Below are 15,035 nucleotides of genomic sequence, written 5' to 3'. Positions count from 1 at the left end.
TCAGCAATGCAAATATACAAATGGTAAATAAGCACATGAAAAGATGTTTAGCGTCACTAGCCATCAGGAAAATACAGATTAAGACAATTAAGAGTATCTACCTACTAGAACAACCAAGATGAAAAATCTAGGAACAATATCAAATGTTGGCTTCATTTTGGAAAAACTGAATCACTCATACATTGCTAATGAGAATATAAAATGATACATCTACTTTACAAAAGAGCTTGGATATTTCTTTAAAAAACCAAATATACAGTTGCCATAGAGCCCAGTAATCATGCTCTTGGGCATTTATGACAGAGAAACAAAAATTTATTCCACACAAAAACCTGTGCACAATTATTCATAGCAGTTTTGTCTGTAACAGCAAAAAGCTGAAAATAACTAAAATATTCTAAACAAATGATGGTATATCCAAACTATGAAATACTACTTGGCAATAAAAAAGGAATAAGCTGTTAATACAGACAACATCTTCGATGAATCTCAAGGATATTATGTTGAATGAAAATAAACCTATCTTAATAGGCTAAATGTTATATGAACCCAGCTATATCCCATCCACAAAATGACAAAATAATAGAGATGGGTATCAAGTTAGTAGTGCCCAGGAGTGAGGGATGGTTTATGGAGAGTACAGGTGAGGGGAGGGAGTGAGTGTGACTACAAAGGGGTATCAACAAAGGAGATGTGAGTGGTAATGGGGTAATTCCATATTTTGATCATGATGATAGCTACAGGAATCTACAAGTGAAAAAAATTACATGGAACTCTATACATATGTTGTACCAATGTCAGTTTCTTAGCTTTTAAATTGTATTAAGTTATATAATGTATAACCATTAGGGAAAAGGTCAAAGGTACTCAAGACCTCTACTATCTTTAGACCTTTCTGTTAATCTGCAACTATTTCAAAATAAAGTTTTTTTTTTTAAGGACTTGAATAGAAGAAGAACTAGAGAATGAGAAAAAGAGGGACAGTCAGAGACACAAAGACAAACAAAAATGGCAAGGAGAAAGAGGAGAGAGGAAGCTGCTCAAAAGGCTAGACGGTTCCTGTTCACTCATGACATAACAGGGTCCAGATCTCCCCTCCTCCCCTGAGCACAATGAACCTACAGTTATACACAGAACACAGAAAAGAAATGCAGAAACTAGTCAGGTGAATCCCACACACAAGGTGAATAAGAAAAAACCTACACTAAAATCATAAGGAGATAAAGAATAAATAAATAAATGATTAGAAAAGGCAGAAACAAAATCTCTACATAAACCTCACCCCTGGAGCCACAATATACAATCAGGAGGGAAGTCACTACTGCCAGTTTTTCCCTGAGGAACAAAGTGTTCCACATCTGGGACCCTAACTTTGAAGACTTACACCTGAGACATGAGCCTCCAAAATGTAGCTCTGAAAGCCAGTGAAGCTTGTGTCCATGAAATCCATGAAATCCAGGTCACAACCCCCGTCCCCAGGGACCGGCCGGGGTCGCCCCGAGTCTCCGGGTCCGAGGGTCACCCCAACACTGTGGGATCCTCCCTCCCCCCAGTCCGGGAGGAGCCGGCGGGACTTGACCGGGTTTCATTTTCAGTTTGGGTTTAATCACTGCGGGTGGTCGGGGCGGGTCAGGGTCTCACACCCTCCAGTGGATGTACGGCTGCGACGTGGGGCCCGACAGGCGCCTCCTCCGGGGGTTCCGGTAGATTGCCTCTGAGGGCAAAGATTACCTTGCCCTGAATGAGGACCTGCGCTCCTGGACCGCGGCGGACACGGCGGCTCAGATCTCCAAGCGTAAGCTTGAACAGGGCGGTGCTGCGCGTCACAGTAGGAACGACCTGGAGGGCACGTGCGTGGAGTGGCTCCGCAGACACCTGGAGAACGGGAAGGACACACTGCTGCGCGCAGGTAAGAGGGGCGCGGGCCTCCCTGATCTCCCCTCGGGCCGGACCTCGCTTCCCACGAGGAGAAGAAAGTGGGGTCCCTGTAGAAACAGGGCCCTGGCTTCCTGTCGGGAGAGGGAGGAATCCACCCAGGTTTTCATATTCTGTACAAGAGAGTGACTCGCCAGTGGCCCCACTTCTCTGAAGGACAATTAAGGAATCCAGTCTCTTTGGGGAAGAAGCAGGAACCCGCCCTGAAATAACTGGTCAGCGCTGCCCCTTCACCCTGTGTGCCATCTTGTGAACCATGACTGTCTCTCAGGGCCAGTGCTCACCTGAGAACATGTTTGGAGGCCTGACTCCAGCTTTTCTGAGTCATTCGGCCTCCACCCAAGTCAGGACCATTACTCTTCATTCTCTCCCTTACATGGTGCCTCCTACCTTGGCTCTCACCCTGACTCCAGAACTTTCCAAGGACTCGGGAACATGCCCAGACCTCTGAGTCCAGGCTGGTGTCTGGTGTTTTTGCTGCTTCTTTTCAAACCCACTGTCCTGTTTATTCTCAGGATGATCATAGGATGCTGCTTCAGGGACCCATGGAGGTAACACTAAATGGGAATTTTCTGATTCATCCTCCACAGACCCTCCAAAGACATATGTGACCCATCACCCCATCTCTGACCATGAGGTCCCCCTGAGGTGCTGGGCTTCTACCCTGAAGAGATCTCACCAACCTGGCAGCATGACATGGAGAACCAGACCCAGAACATGGAGCTTGTGGAGACCAGGCCTTCAGGGAATGGAACCTTCCAGAAATGGGCAGCCCCAGTGGTCCCTTCTGGAGCGAAGCAGAGACACACGTGCCGTGTGCAGCACAAGGGGCTTCAGGACCCCTGAGATGGGGTGAGGAGGAGGCTGGGGTGGAGCTTCTTCTCAGATAAAGCTGAAGCCTTTCTGGACCCCTTCAGCAAGGTCAGGACTCAAATCTGAGGTCTGGGCCCCTTCTCTTTCCTCCACAGAACTTCCTGAGCCCTCCGTCCCCAACATAGGCATCATTGTTATACTGGTTCTCCTCATGGTCACTGGAGCTGTGGTGGCTGGAGCTGCAATCTGGTGGAAGAAGCACTCAGGCAGGGAATGGATGGAGGGATTTGAGTTTTCTTGTCTCCCTGGGAGGTTCAAACCCAAGTAAAAGTTTACCTGCCTGGTTATTAGAAAGTACCCTCCACACACACATGTGGAGTCTGAGCTGATGCTAACACTGACCCTTGTGTAAAAGTACATGTGAAAATGAAAGACAGATTTTTCACGTTGTAATTCCAGTTCAGGGCCTGTCTCTTAGCACATGAAGATCAGAGGGGAGGGTCCCTGCTAAGGACCCACCTCCAGGAGGGCAGTTGGTCCAGTTGCCCCAACAGCACCTTTCTTCATTCTCCTGATTTTGTCCTGGATTTTGGTTCCAGAAAGTTCTGTGGGGTCCAGGACTGGGGGGTTCTTCTAGGATCTCATGACTCAGTCTTCTCTATGGCCTCTCATGTGATATTTTCTTCTTGCAGATGAAAAAGCAGGGAGCTACACTCAGGCTGCAAGTAAGTACAGAGGGATGTGATTCCTGAGACCTTTCTGAGGGTGCAGACAGGAGGCCATGGGGGGCTACCCTCTTCAAAATTCCTTCTCTAGTTTCTCTCCTGTGGGTTCTAACCATGTCCTAGTTTTGTTCTTCCACGGGTGGTGACAGTGCCCTGGGCTCTGATGTGTCTCTCACGGTTCCTAAAGGTGAGACCCTGGAGGGTCTAGATTGGGAGAGGAGTTGGGGCAGAGGGGACACACTGGGTGGCAGGGATCTTTGAGTGGGACATGTGAGCATGTGGGGGACTGTGAGAATGCCAGCCCTTACATGACCGACCTGAACTGGTTCCTAATTCTTTTCTCTCACAGTGTGAGACAGCTGACTTGTGGGGACTGAGTGATGCTCGGTCCCACTTTGTGACATCAGATCCCCAGACTCCTCTTTCTGCAGCTGCATCTGAATGTGTCTGTGCTCCTATTAGCATAACGTGAGGAGGTGGGGAGACTGGCCCATCCCTGCCCACCACGGCCTCTCCCCATCCTGACCTGTGTTCTCCTCCCTGATCCACTGTCCTGTTCCAGCAGAGACGAGGCTGGACCCTCTCCATCGCTGTCTTCACTGGGTCATTATGTCACATTTCCTTTGAAAATAAAATCTATTTACATGAGTGATTTTTCTAACTGGTGCCGTGAAGGGTTGTAGGGATAGCAAAGGAGAGGATTCCTAAAGTTTGAGAGAGGAAGTACATGGAAGCCCTGAGAACCTTCCAGAATTGTTCTGCTTGCTGTGCTCAGTCTGTTGCAGGAGGGACAGGAGGAGGCTGTGAGGAGGTGCGCATGGTCGGGGCCTGTGCCCAGTCAGTGGCCAGTGTATCGTGGCTTTGATGTGGTCAGTCTTGGCTGGGTCATCTTCTCGGCTGCTTTGTCTTTGTCCCTTCAGGGGGTCCCTGTCCCACAGGACCTGTGTTCTTGCGAACTCAGAACTCACCTGGGCCTTGTCCTGTCTCTAGGACCATAGACAGTGAAGACTTCCCGTAACCAGGTCAGCCTAGTTCATGCTATGTCCTGCCTGCATGCCTTTCTTTGTGTTCATGTGTTTATATTTTGCTTATTTAGTTTATTTTTGAATAATGACTGTTCTTTTTCATGTGTAGAGTTCTGGTCTCATTCTGCCCTGGGTGTCCTCATCTCTGACAGCAGCAGGAGTCATTTTCACTAATGATTATCCTCACAAGACAAAGGGGTCCCTGTACACAGGATCTCAGTGGTATCAAGAGAGAAATTCTCATCTCTCCCAGCTCTAAGACTCTTTCCTGGATTCCTCTTTCCTTTCTTTCTGCATCCTTTATAAGGAACCAGATTTGGGGATTAGCATAGAGGAGGGACCCAGTTGTTTCACATCTTGTCTTAATTCTTGCTGGATTTCTACCTTCTCTGCATCTTGGTCCCTCTCTCTGCCCTTAGATCTAGTAATCCTAGTGCTGATTCCAATCCAAGCTCATGGGGATTTATAAAGCAGCATCTAATAGATTCACAGGAGCTTGCAATATAGGACCTATAAACCTGACATCATCTTTTCTGAAGAGAAAATATCATTATGTGTAGAGTGCAGACTGATCTGTGTGGGAGGGATAGGAGATCAGCCCTTGTGGGGAAAATACAGGCAGCACTGATGTCAATGCGAATGGACATTGTACTGTAGCGGCCAAGAGGGAGCAAGTGGCCTGAGGTCACAGTAATAAAGACACAGTCTCTAGAATAGGGAGGCACTCCACACTGATCATTCAACTGATATTTGTTGTGTGCCATTTTTGCATCTAGAAAACCTCAGTGAGTAACAACAGACACACCTTGTTGGCCTTGTGAAGTGTGTTCTGGTGAGAAGGGGCAGAGTGAGCCTAGTAAGTGAGGGAATGTTTACCTTAGAGGTTAGTAAGTGTTTTGAGGAAGCATATGTGTGTAGGGACAAGGAAGGTGGCTCTTTTAGTCATGTGATTAGTGCAGGTCTTATTGAGAAGGTGACTATTGAATAAAGATGTGAAGGACATGAAGGAATGTCCACACAGATGTCAGAGGAAGTTCTCTCTGGGCAGGGGAATCGCCTGTGCAAATGCACGAGGGCAGGAGAGTGTCTGTGTTCAAGAAAGAGCCAGGAGGCAGGTGTGGCTGGAGGAATGAGGAATTGAGATTAGATCCCATGTTTCACCAGATCATATAGACCTAGATGATATTACAAGGGTATTGATGTTGTCTGAGTAAGATGTGGATTCATAAGATGCTTTTCACAGAACACAATCCATTGTGACTACTCTTTAGAAGCCAGACTGAATATCTCAATAAAACAGAGGGGAAAAAAATCTCTGAAAGTTTCCCTACATGATATTTTTATAAAGTTCTTTGTGGGAAGAAAAAGGATTTCAATTTGTTGCAAAGGAGAGAAAGAGAGTGAGATTTGTGGTTTTGTTTTATTTCAAGAAAAGTCACAGAACAGCCTGAGGATTCACAGCCAGCTCAGCATCCACAGTCTCTCCCAGATGGGGAACCACCGCCCCTGCATGAGGAGCAGAAGCTACTGTTCACAAAACAGACACTCCCTTAGCTGGAGGATGGACTCTGGTACTAGGCTTGCTGTCTCTGCTGCCCTTGGCAACTCAATAAACTACCGTGATTCATGCTGTGCAGATCAAAACCTTCAATGTGATGCCAGCCTCTCTGTCTCTGTTTAGTTCAGTTCACTCGCTCAGTTGTGTCCGACTCTTTGTGACCCCATGGACTGCAGCACACCCCAGGCCTCCCTGTTCATCACCAACTCCCAGAGGTTACTCAAACTTATGTCCATCAAGTCAGTGATGCCATCCAAACAGCTCATCCTCTGTCGTCCCCTTCTCCTCCCACCTTCAATTTTCCCAGCATCAGGGTCTTTTCAAATGAACAGTTTTTCGCATCAAGTGGCCAAAGTAGTGGAATTTCAGCATCAGTCCTTCCAGTGAATATTCAGGGCTGATTTCCTTTAGGATGAACTGGTTTAATCTCCTTGCAGTCCAAGGGACTCCCAAGAGTCTTCTCCAGCACAGTTCAAAAGTATCAATTCTTCGCTGCTCACCTTTCTTTATACTCCAACTTTCACATCCATACATGACTACTGGAAAAACCATAGCTTTGACTAGACGGACCTTTGTTGGCAAAGTAAGTCTCTGCTTTTTAATAAGCTGTGGTGGTTGGTCTTATCTTTTCTTCCAAGGAACAAGCGTCTTTTAATTTTATGGCTGCAGTCATCATCTGCAGTGATTTTGGAGCCCCAAAAAATAAAGTCTCACTGTTTTCACTGTTTCCCCATCTATTTGCCATGAAGTGATGGGACCAGATGCCATGGTCTTAGTTCTCTCTGTCTCACTGTGTCCTTATTTGGAGCTCATGTGACAGGAGGAAACTAGTGCCATGTCCACCTGCAGAAATGTTTAGGAAACAAGTTTTTCTCCTTCATGGAGGTAGGTGATCTCGGACTCTGACCAAAATGTTTACATGTGAAATTCCCTTCAGTTAGGAAGTGGGTATAGATTTTGCAATAGAGGTGAGGGTTTTCGTTGTTTAATCTCTAAGTTGGGTCCGACTCTTTGTGACCCCATGGACTGTAGCCTGCCAGGCTCCTATGTCCATGGGATTTTCCAAGCAAGAATACTGGAGTAGGGCCACCATTTCCTCCTCCCAGTGATCTTCCTGACCCAGGAATTGAACACAGGTCTCCTGCATTACAGATTATTTACCACTGAGCCACTGGGGAAGTCCCAGAGGTAAGGGTTAAGGGATGGGGAAAAAGTGACAAATTTCAGTATTTGGACCAGTGATCTAGACCAGAACTTGATCTAGTACATTCTAGGCACTTGGGCAGGGCTGGATGAATGAGTGACTAACATATGACATCTTTCACTTCTCTAATGTCTGTGATGGGATCCAGCTTCTAAATAAGTGGAGTCCATTTTTGAATGATGAAATGATTACTCAAAATGTCCTTGCCTTGCCTTTGTCTCTTTCTAGGATTAAAAAACCAACATCTATAGATCTTCATGGGTTCCATATATATATGTGTGTGTGTGTGTGTGTATATATATATATATATATATATATATATATATATGCATATCTGCTAAGTCACTTCGGTCATGTCTGACTCTTGCAACCCTATGGACTGTTGCCTACCAGGCTCCTCTGTCCATGGGATTCTCCAGGCAAGAATACTGGAGTGGGTTGCCGTGTCCTCCTCCAGGGGATCTTCCCAACCCAGGGGCCATACTCACATCTCTTGCAGCTCCTGCACTGCAGGCAGTTTCTTTACTGCTGAGCCACCAGGAAAGCCCGTGTGTGTGTGTGTGTGTGTGTGTGTGTGTGTATACTGATATTTTATATTGCTTTATATTCCTTTGTACATGAACATCTTACTGGAGAAAGTATCCATAATATTTATCAGTTTATCTGTTTGTGACTCCCATCAAAGTCTTAAAAAATTACTAGTTCAGACACCAAACTACTAATTTCACCAAACTACCACATTTATATTTTGGCCAAAACAATTATTTCCTTCATATTGTAGTTATGGAAACTTTTTATACTTTATTACTTTTGTTTCCCTGGAAGAGGCAGCCTTAAAACCAAGCCCACCATGTTACTGGAAATGGACTCTCCATGACCTGTTTTTTCACTCCTGCTATTTTTCTGGTGCCAGGGCAGGGGCCTGAATACAAGTCTACCTGAACCATGGGGACTTGGTCCATGGAGAGCTAATGATTGAACTATCTTAGCAGATCCAATGATATTTTTTCTTTTTTTTCATCCAACAAGAAGCCAAAATGTTTTTGATAGAAACAGTACAAATTTCAAACCCAGCTGCAGTTATTCTTTTGAAACACCAAAGAAGGTCCTCTTTTCAGATGGTTAATTCCATATTAGCATTTACAATATCATTACTGTTGTTCTTCAGAGCTGGGACAACATTTGCTCTCGACACATTTGCTTGTGACATGACCAGTTCTATGCCCTTCACTTCCACAACTACCACATCTGTTTCAACAACCTCTTTCTCTTCACTCCCTTCTTGTACACTTCACTCCCTTCTTGGAGCCTGTGTGTTTTCTGGAGTGGTTGAGACAGCTTCACCTTGAACTTTTCATTCTCAGCAGCTAGTAACTGTGCTTGCTGAGATAAAGCCTCAGTCTTGGCTTAAAAAAAAACTATGTCAGTATCTGATGCTGACAATTACCAGTGTGGATTGAAATAAGGTAGAAGTTTACTTGCTTACACTCACTTTCAATGTCTGTATGTTTCTTATTGTGACCTAATAGCAATTATCTCAGAAACGAGCACTGGCTCACAGAAGAGATAAAAATATCATTTGTTGGGGTGGACTTGTACTCAGGGGCCTACCCTGGCACCAGAAAAATAGCAAGGGTGAAAAAATAGGTCATGGAGATTCTATTTCCAGTAACATGGTGGGCTTGGTTTTAAGGCTGCCTCTTCCAGGGAAACAAAATAAAAGTAATAAAATATAAAAAGTTTCCATAACTACAGTATGAAGGAAATAATTTTTTTAGGCCAAAATATAAATGTGGGCAGTCACCAGAGAGAAAATATGTTTTTATTCTTAGGGTGTTAGCCAAATCTGGAAAAACCTTACCTCTGATTTTCTCAAATTTATGAGCTATAACAGGAAATATAAGCCAGAGCTTATTCGCGTGGGGAGCTAAGAGGCATCCCCTCCTTGAAAATCCAGAAACCAAGATTCATATCCTCAGCGAGGATGTAGAGATATTGCCTGCATCCATGCTCTGTTACTTAGTAGTGTCCAACTCTTTGCCCCCACCGTAAACTATAACCGCACCATAAACAATAAACCTGACTCCTCTGTCCATGGGATTATCCCGGCAAGAATATAGGAATGGGTAGACATGAGTTTGGGTGGGCTCCGGGAGTTGGTGTTGGACAGGGAGGCCTGGCGTGCTGCAGCTCATGGGGTCGCAAAGAGTCGGGCCCGACTGAGCAACTGAACTGAACTGAACTGAACCATTTCCTCCTCCAGGTGTCACAACCCAGAGATGGAAACTGCATCTCCTGTTTTGGCAGGCGGATTCTTTACCACTGAGCCACCTGGAAACTGTAGAGATATTGGAAGCATGAAACATGCTGATGGGATTATAAAATGGTGCTGCCACTTTGGAAAACACTCTGGAATTTTCTCAATGTTTGAACACAGATTTACTGTACCAGTTCTGCAGATTACCCTACTCAAGGTGGACCCACAGTGACAGATTGTTCAGTGACTGTGCAGCCCATGTGTGACCACGTCCAGGGCGTAGGGCTCACTTCCTCGGGCTCCTGCTTCTCTGACCTGGGAAGTCCCTCTGCAGATGGACTCTGAGATGCACACAAGTGTCCCTGCCTCCTGGGTTCACACCTTGTAGACTCTCCTCCCCTGAGTGTGGGTGGGAGCTGTGACCTGCTTCTGACCACTAGAATATGGCAACAGGGACATCACTCCTGAGATCAGATCACAGAAGAGCAAAACCCCATCTTGCTGGCTGACTTTCAACTTTTCCCTGCTTGCAATCTCTGATGAATGAAGCAGCTGGGTTGGAAACATCTTTGTTTCAAGAAACTGAAGTCAGCCGCCTACCAACATCCAGCAGAAGACTAAGGCCTCCATTCTAACAGCTCAGAGGAAGCCACTTCGTGTTCTCCCCTCAGGCAGCCCTTGCCTTTCTTAAAGACAGACACGCTGTTTTCTCTTTACAGCATAATGTCAAGTTCTCTGTCTATCCTAGTTGCTTTCCTCTCACTCCATCCAGGAAGCCCAGGAAGGGAGCAGCAGGCAGGGTGGGAGGAAGTGCTGGTGAGCAGGGGTATGGCCAGACCCCTCCTTGGAGAGATGCTCCCAGGGAGTCAGTTGGAAGAAGAGCAGTCAGGGCAGTGAGATGGGAAGGAGAAGAGTGAACACCCCTGGGACCTCAGGTCCACATGAGGCTGCGTTTCAGGCTGTGAAATATCACAGAGATGAGGTAACCCTGCACGGCCCCTGCTGGTCTTCCCCCTTCAGCATCTGAGAGCCCAGCTCACACCCTGGATGCCAACCCCGCGGACGCCCCAAGCCCAGATGTGAGCCTCCATTCCCCCATCTCCAGCGAACACACTCCATCAGCCAACACAGGACCAACTCTCCTGTCACTTCAGACCTCAGGGATCATCTGTAGTGGGTGTGGGAAACACAACAGACTCCCCACCAGTCTCAGAGCCCAGAGGGGAAGGGAAGTTGTCAGAGCCCAGAGGAGGTGACCCTTAGTGAGGCAGGTGGACAGTTTGTGGGAGTCAACACAGCAGAATAAGTGCACACTTGGACTCAGTGGTCAGACTGTCTCATTAGAACCATGGCTCAACCAACTGACAGTTAGTCAAGCTCCCAGAGACCTCAGTTTCCTTGTCTGCACAATGGGCTTGAGAGCTGTCCCTATCTCATGGACTCTTAAGAGATTTAAATTAATTTATGTAAATACCTTAAAACAGTACCTGACATGTTTATTAAGGGAGAATCCTGGGAAGGAAGAGAGCCCAGGCATGTGGCTCCTGCTTCTTTTTCCCAAGAGGATGAGGATAACATCTCCCAACACTCATTATCTCAGCCTCTTCTTACTAGTGTGCAGAGGGAGAGCAGTCCTGTCTCTTATCTCCCCTGAGGAGAGGGGAACCAGGAGAGGCCAGGGTGGGACCAGGATGAGAAAGCGTCAGAGCAATGGACACCCATATACACTACAGCAGTGGGAAAATACAGCTGTATATTGGTCATTTTTCAATGCATATACAGCTCTTGGAATACAGCATCCACATATTTCTGGGTGTTACCTCTAAGCTCACACATTACCTGAGGCTTTAAGAGGGGCTTCCCTGGTGGTCCAGTACTTGGGAATCCATCTGCCAATGCAGGAGATAGCGGTTCAGTCCCTGGTCTGGGAAGATCTCATATGCCACAGGGCAGCTAAGCCTGTGGCCACAACTGCTGAACCTGCTTATTCTGGAGCCTTGTTCCGTGACAAGAGAAACGACTGCAGTGAGCAGCCCGCATACCACTACTAGAGAGCAGCCCCTGCTCTCTGAAACTAGAGAAAGCCCACGTGCAGCAACCAAGACCCAGAAAAGCCAAAAATAAACAAACAAAATTAAAGAGAGACCATTCCACTGTTACATTAGCTGAGTGCTTCACAGGGATGGATATCTGATAAGACAAGTGAGTCCTCACCGTGTGATGGCTCACCTCCTTTCCCCCAAATGGGTCCTTTTTTATCTCAGGCAACATTGTTAGATCACGAATTTTAAGTCCAAGGACAGTATTGCTGACAGAGTGCTGCAGGCAGGGAAGATAAAGCCTATATTTAGTGAATGTCAGCTCATGCCAGAAAAGGTTATTTGTTATTCATGGAATAGTTGATATTTGTTGTCTCAGGGCCTCTTGGGGGAATGATGTGTTACAATCCTTCCTGCAAGCCTATTAACAACTTCCACATCTTATAATTCCCTGCATCTCCTGGAGAATTGTCTGTCAGGTACATTATCCCCAGGGTTGCCACTGGGAAACCCCAAGGGGATAAAGTAACTATTACTAGAGTGGAGGGAGCTTGTCAAGATTGGGTTCCCAGAGGCTACAAAGAGCTATAAATTTCAATGTAGGCAAGCCCACATTGCGGTCACTCCACTTCTTACTAAGCCAGACATACGTTCCACAAGAACCATTCCATCTCTCATCCTTGTACATCTGGGGGGTGGGAAATGTAACATTCTCCTGTTTTTGTTTTTCCCATTAGCCTGGAGGCTGACTTGGAAAGAAAAGTCTCATCCCAGAAGGTTCCTAATATGAGCATCTGGTAAGTGTGATAACCTTTAATTGGTCAAAGCCACTAAGAAATGAGTCAGACTTGAAAATGAGCACTATGTGACTCCCTACCTCTTTCTGCAAATCTACTTTTTCCTTCCCAAGCTGCAGACAGGTTTCCTTTGCTATTCAGTCCACACAGCTTGAAGTGGCAATAGATTAAATTCTAAATTTTCATATCTTCTCTGCCCAAGAACTAACCCTACTTCACCTGGCCATCCTCTACCACCCCGCAAAGACCCCTGAGTGAAGGGGCAGGGACTTTGATGGAAGGATGGAGATAATCACAGGGCCATTTTCTCTTGGAGATTTCTCTTTAAGCTGGAGAGAAGGATCTACACACTAAAAGTAGCTACTGTCAAGGTAGAGAGGCCTTCTGCACTTTATGTGCAAAGTGGTGAAAGCCATTGGTGTTTTGGGACCTAGAAAACTCAGGGCTGCATCAACATTAGTCACATTAGCAGCTCTGAGAGCACTGGTGCCCAACATAGCATCATTTTTGTCAAAGCAGGCACTGGCAGAACAGTAGTGATGAGCAACTTAGATCAGAAGGGGAAGAAAATAGAAGGTTCTATCCACCAGGGTGAGGGAAAAGAGTTCATGTGAGAACTTTCTGGGGACTCTAAATATAAACAGTGGCAAATGATAAAAGCAGAGATTTCTTTTGTGCCAGCCAGATGTAGAGGTGAGGGAAATTACAGAGAGAAAAAACCTCCCAGGAAGGACTTTTAATAATTTTCTTCCTTCTGCTTCTTGCAAAGCTCAGAGCCTGCCCTCCCCTCCATCTTTGCCCACTTGATATTCCATGGTGAAATGCTGTAGTCTCCACAGATATTAGAGAACACTTTTTCAGTGAACATTTTTGAATGGCCCCTACGTGGCAAGAGCAATACCAAGTGATATGATACAACTCTATCCTGTGTTTCCTGAAACTGTATCAGCCTGAAGCCCAAGAGTGATAATAATAAACAGGCTGTTTTTTCATCTACTATTACAATCCCTGCAGTCTAAGGAAAATCGCTTTAATTATTTCTGGCAATTCCCCGGAAGTTCTTGCATGAGCTCTGTGTTCCTGGAGTCCAAAGCACCAATGCCTCTCTCCATTTTGCCTATCTGTATGTAGAATACCTCTCTCTTTCCATTCAATTTTATTAATCAAGCATTAAAAAATTAGTTTAACAGAATCCCTCCATTTTCTTTAGTTTCTGCCACAGACTCTCCATCCTTTTGGCTAAGACATAAGACAGTGGGGTGGGTTAAAAACCAACAGTAGAATCAGAGATGTGTTGCCTTGCATTCTCTGGCATGCAGCTCATTCTACCCAAAAATCAGTCTGTCTTCATAGGCAAGTATAAGTATTGGCTTATAAAACTGAGTTTCCCTATACAAATACAAAATCTGAATAAAATCCAGTCCACATGCTCTCCAAAGTAGCTTACAAGTGAAAAAAGAATCATGAAAACAAAAGAACAAATACATAATTATTTATGTTTATAGATCTTCCCTGGTGGTTCAGACAGTAAAGAATCCACCTGCAATGTGAAAGATCTTGGTTCCATCCCTGGGTTGGGAAGATCCCCTGGAGGAGGGCATGGCAACCCACCCCAGTATTCTTACCTGGAGAATCCCCATGGACAGAGGAGCCTGGTGGGCTACAGTCCATGGGGTCACAAAGAGTCGGACATGACTGAACAACTAAGTACTACACATATATATTTACAAGTGTGTGTTGGTCACTCATGTTCAGCTCTTTGGGACCCCATGGACTGTAGCCCATCAGACTTCTCTGTCCATGAGATTGTGCAGATAAGAATACTGGAGCGGGTTGACATTTCCTCCTCCAGAGGATCTGTCCGACCCAGGGATCTGACCCACATCTCCTGCATTGACAGGCAGATTCTTTACTACTGAATCACGTTGGAAGCCCATATATATTTGAATAGTGTATATTTTATATATTTATTATATATATTTTATATATAATCTCAGTGGCTAATTAGCTTAGAATAAAAGTCACTATAAAATATGCTTTGAGAACACATACTTCTATCTGATATAAGAAAGAACTTCCTAAGTCTTTAAGAAGTATATTCATTCATTCAACAAATACATGTTGATTGCCTCCAGTATGTCAAGAGGCATAGTGATTTAAAAAAAAAAAAAAAGACAAATTTCCTGATCTTATAAATCATCTATTTTATTGATGCAGATTAGAAAATAGATAAGAAATTATTTTTTAAGAAATAAGAAAATTCTTGATAGTAATGAATGACATGAAGAAAAACGCAGGGCAATGCAATAGAGACTATCTTGAGGAAAATTTCAGTTGGGGTGGTCAGAGAATTTCAAGACAAGAAAAGCCAGATAGACATAACTTTCACTGTATGTTAGGAAATTCTAAGGATGAGAAATTGAGCATGGCAAGAGAGAGTACTAGAGAGGTAAGAAAAGGATTATGAAGAATCTTTTATGCCATAATAAGGAATTTGGAATTGGAGTTGAATGCAGTTGAAAACAACTAGAAGTTCTTAAGAAGGGAAAGTGAGGAAATTTTTGTTTTAGAAAGATAATTCTTTTGTTGTTGTTCAGTCAGTAAGTTGTTTCCAGCTCTTTGTGACCTCATGGACTCCTCTGTCCTCTGCTATCTCTGGAGTTTGCTCAAACTCATGTCCAT

The 15,035-nt window shown here is 45.0% G+C and overlaps 1 pseudogene; it reads left to right on the top strand.

The window, feature by feature from the left end:
• Positions 1 to 623: 623 nt before the first annotated feature.
• Positions 624 to 15,035, top strand: part of LOC133059304 (BOLA class I histocompatibility antigen, alpha chain BL3-6-like) — a 24,633-nt pseudogene continuing 10,221 nt past the window's right edge.

Source organism: Dama dama, chromosome 7 (genome assembly GCF_033118175.1).
Source record: "Dama dama isolate Ldn47 chromosome 7, ASM3311817v1, whole genome shotgun sequence".
In the NCBI taxonomy this organism is placed as follows: Eukaryota; Metazoa; Chordata; class Mammalia; order Artiodactyla; family Cervidae; genus Dama; species Dama dama.
Note: the sequence above shows the minus strand (reverse complement) of the source record. Positions and strands in the feature narration are given on the sequence as shown.